This window comes from Priapulus caudatus, unplaced genomic scaffold (assembly GCF_000485595.1).
Source record: "Priapulus caudatus unplaced genomic scaffold, Priapulus_caudatus-5.0.1 Scaffold122, whole genome shotgun sequence".
Classification (NCBI taxonomy): domain Eukaryota; kingdom Metazoa; phylum Priapulida; class Priapulimorpha; order Priapulimorphida; family Priapulidae; genus Priapulus; species Priapulus caudatus.
In genome coordinates this window covers 238,794-243,727 of record NW_014577183.1, presented here as the reverse complement: position 1 = coordinate 243,727, position 4,934 = coordinate 238,794, and positions in this window count along the sequence as shown.

Genomic DNA, 4,934 nt, shown 5'->3' with positions numbered 1-4,934 from the left:
GAGAGAGAGAGAGAGAGAGAGAGAGAGAGAGAGAGAGAGAGAGAGAGAGAGAGAGAGAGAGAGAGAGAGAGAGATAGAGAGAGAATTGATGTGACTTACATTGCTCCTACGTACAACACTCCTGCCTCCTCATCCAGAAGAAACGTCCTGTAGTAATAGTGGCCGGCGCTGAAGTTTTTTACGTACCCTGCCGAGAAAAAAAATAGAAAAATAAGCACTTCATTATTGTAGTGGGAGAAAGAGAAAGAAAAAACTCGTTGAAGAGCATATATACATTATAACTCCCACGCCCCAAGACAAACACACAGCGCTCACTTAAATTATAGTTCTGACGTAAGGTGTGTGTGTGTGCGTGGGCGTGTGCGTGTACGTGCGCGTGTACGTGTGCGTGTGCGTGTGCGTGTGTGTGTGCACGCGCGTGTATGTGTGTGTGTGGGGGAGGAGGGGGGGTGAGCGCGTGCGTGTGTTTGTGAGCTTAAATCTGGGCCCCCGGCAACCCAACACGCTGTAGTTTAAGTCCAGTCACTTAAACCCGAGATCGTTGCCGTAAACAGTAAGGCAGTTATCACATTGCGTCTGAATGTTTGGCCGCCAGGAGGAGTTGCGCGCGATGAGACGTCGCCGACGATGAATTAAAGATGGCCACCGCAGCGGATCGATTTCAAACGGAATAGCTACAGAATTACGTAAACATCGTCGGCAGGAACAAGTGGCGCGCACTTCGCGAGCGTGTACGCTAGAGGGCAGCAGACGCGTTCGATCGGCACATGGCAGTGGGTGAGCAGGCGATAAACGCCGCATTAAAAAAATCGCTCTCCTATGAATATTTCAACACCACGTTATAATAGGTTTAGCGCGTTCGACCCACGACCCCACGGGTTGCTGTGGTCCTGCCCACACTAAAACCCACACATGAGAGCCTCAGCACTGTGGGAGATTTGCTAGGCGCTATATTATTACGTATGTGTATTATTAGGAGTGGATAAAAACACATTTGATTTTATTCACTCCTGATTTTATTATACGATTACAACTATCAGACATGGTAGGCCAATTTCGTAGACTAAACCGTAACCCAGTTAAGTAGTTTCAATCTGCTCACTTATAATTTATAAATACTGTTCAGACGAAACCGCCGGCCCTCGGTGAGCGTGCGGTGAATCTAACCTCGCCACGGTGATCAGCAGTGAATGCACGAAACTAACATTAAAACGCGTTTGTTAAAAAGTTATTTTAACGCTGCCACGTGACGCGCATACAACGTGCGCCCGTACGACGGCAGTGTACGCATGTACGGGAACACAGCAGGATATATATCAATAACACGTGGACAAATTCACGGTCCATGTACCAGATTCCTGCTTCGACGCACAATAACGAAATAAATCACATATTCACTTAACTCGACATTTATAGTTTAGGTATATAGGAGTGTGTATCGTAGCACCCTCGCCGCCCATGCAAGAGCAGCAATGTTGCAACATCAATGCCACCCATGCAGCACATCAGCGTGGATTTTCAGTCAGACAGCCTGGCCTCGATCGGGACCCACCCCTTAGCCATCAAGCCCACACCTATTACTATTATGCTCTCCGTGACCACTCCGGCCGTCTCAATTATAGAGTTGTTTAATTTACACCTTAAAATTCACACCACTTACTTTTTCTTTCTCATTCCCCACTTTCTTTCTCTCGCACGTTTTGTCACGCCTCACCCCCTATCTCTGCATTTCCCCCACCCCGCTCGCTCGCTCTCTCTCTCCTCCTCCTCTCTTCTATCTTTATAAAGCTCTCTGTTTCTCTATTTATCTCGCTCGCTCTCTCGATCTTCTCTCTCACTTTCTTTCTTCCCCCCCTCTCTAGAACGATCTCTCTGCCTCTCATCTCCTGCCTATAGCTGACATCGGTACCAGTTTCATGGGCCCTCCTCTCTCCCCCTCCCTCTGTGCGTGTACTCTCTATCCCGCTTACATCACCTCTGCAGCATATCTCACTGCATTCCTCCTCCCCAGCTACAGTGTTGCGTGAGGTTCACCATACACGCCATCAGCGGCTGCTAACATCAGATACTACTCGCGTCCCCCCGTGCCGCAATCAAACCCCGGTTCCCAAACAATTCAATGTGTGTCTAGAAAACGAAGACCTACGACCTATAAGACCTAAGACCTAACCTTAACCTTAACCTTATGGGGGGGGTAGTAGGGGGGGGGTTAGGGTTAGGGTTAGGGTTAGGGTTAGGTCTTAGGTCTTCGTTTTCTAGACACCCACAATTCAATCGCTGCCAGACGCTCTACCAGGTCCCCCCTCTCCACGCCACTTCGCGCTGGAGGCATCCGCCTATAAGAACCGATGCTATCACAAACAGTTGTTAGCCAGGGCTGTGTACGTGACCTCGTGCGCTCTGTCCCTCGTATCCGCTTTCAGTGGCCGCCCGCCTTCTGTTGTACATTACCTACTGCTGTTTGGTATCGCAGAAGTAGAAAGGGCAGTAGCAGTAGCATTATCAGCAGCCGTAGCAGTAGCAGTTGCGTTATCAGCAGCAGTAGCAGTAGCAGTTGCGTTATCTGCAGCAGTTGCGTTATCAGCAGCAGTTGTAATAGCAGCTGCAGTAGCAGTAGCAGTTACAGTAGTAGCAAAAACAGTAATAGTAGTAAGAAGTAGTATCAGCAGCAGCAGCAGCAGCAACAGCAGCCGCAACAGCAGCTGCGGCGGCGGCAGTAGCAGCAGCAGTACGGAAGCCACCAACCATACGAGAGATACTTGTGTGTACAAACATTCGACTGTGTAACCCAATAACACCAGTCTGCACCGTGGTGGGAGGCGTGGATGGGTGTACTCCCCGGGCATGACAGTTGTTGGCACTCTGAGCTTACATAGTCACGCGATCGTCGGCTTTCTCTGCAATTCTCTTTGTGAGAGAAATCATCATATCAAATACGGCGGGAAGAGTTCGCCGTGGTGACGTTATCACAGTCTGTGATCATCAGTGGTGGCCCCTGCTGTTCCACACGGGGTTAACTCTACGAGCGTAACGTTAACAACTAACGACACACGCTCACTAAATAAGCAAGATTAACAAATTAATTATTATCATCGTCATCTTCGTATTAATTATAAATCGGGAGCAATGCGTGCGTGCGTGCGTGCGTGTCCGTGTATGCGCGTGTGTGTTCGCCTGCGTGCGTGTGTGCGTGCGTGTGTGCATGCGTGAGTGCGGTTGGGTGGAGGGAGTACTAGTGACAATGAAAAATTGACTGATAGCATCTGACATTTCACCAGGCCGACCATCTAGATTTTCGAGTTAATGCGAGAGAGGGGGAGGGGAATAGAAGGCGAGGTGAGAGAGAGGTGGGCAAGGCTGAAGGCCTGATACGATCATCACAGCCAGCATTCACGTGCAGGGACAGACAGCGCTGATTTCAGTTAGTTAACGAGCGAGCACCATGAGCGCGCACGCACGCACGCACGCAGCCAGCCAAGCAACAGCCAGACAGCCAGCTAGAGCCAAGTAGCCATCCATTCCGCCAGCCAGCGAGCGGTCACGAGCTGTGCGATTACACTATACAATCACACACTCCACGCACGTACATATTAACATACCACACCCCCACCGGCCTCCAACCCCGGCCAACTCCTACTCTATAATCTTAGAGGAATTAGAGGCGGTGTTGGGCTGGTGCGCACTCATTCACTCACTTAGTGACTGGCGAGATTGTGATCACGGTTTGATTAAACGATGCAGACAAGCTTGACACGGAAAGAAATGCGGCGAGGAATGAATTTACAAAGTGTGCGCCCGAGTGTGTAACTTACTTGTAAAACTTACTACTTAATTTTATGATTACTACGAGCCCTTCATTTTTCTTTCTACACACACGTTCGCGCGCACCGGCTATTGTCGAATATGGTCTAACTTCCACATAGAGGTTTAGTACATAGAGGTTTAGTAGATGCTAGTTCTACTTACATAGATATTACCTATACTGTTCAGACTAACAGGTCCGGTCCACAGCGCGTGTAGCGTGAATGTAAGCTGCCGTGTGACACCCTGGAGCCGTGATGATCAAGTAAAATCATGTTAAACTGCCACCTATTTCTCCTCCTCCTACCCACTGTAGAGGGCCTTGTCCGCACAACCCTTGCCACAAATTCCCTATACACAAACCTTTACAAACATTTCTCACCCGCATAGAATAATTCATTTTTCGAGATAATTTTCACTGTCGATCAAAGTGAAGAATTTCAATTTTTTATTCATAACGAAACCTTTCCTCTCTATCACAAAACAAAAGCCTTCCCGATCCATCAAAAACACGTTCCCACCATATCCCAAACCCTTCTCGCTTTACTCGACGTTCAGCGTCTCTCACATCTCCACCCCCCCCCCCACATCCATGCATCTCCTATACAAACATCACAAGGCAATCTGCTCTCACAAAGCCGACTTTACCTCACAAGCTGCTGCTGCTGCTGCTGCTGCTGCTGTTGTTGTTGTTGTTGTTGTTGTTGTTACTGCTGCTGCTGCTGCTGCTGTTACTATTGCTACTGCTGCTGCTGCTGCTGCTGCTACTGCTACTGCTGCTGCTGCTGCTGCTGTTATTGCTGTTACTGTTGCTGCTGCTGTTGCTACTGCTCCTGCTACTGCTACTGCTACTGCTGCTGCTGCTGCTGCTGCTGCACAGCGTACTACTGCCGCCCACGGCTGCCCACCTTCCCTCCTGCTAAGCACGGATTCTACATGAATTAACTCTTTCCCCAGCCCACCGCGCACGCACGCTTCTCCGCGATCCTCCCTCTATGACACACTCGGAGAATCCTTTCTGAAAGCACTTAATCTCTTACCGAAGACCACTATACATACGCCTTCCCCTTTCTTCCACCCTCCCTCCGACACGATGCGGTGCTGTCTCTCGCAGAGACTTAAATTAAACGCTC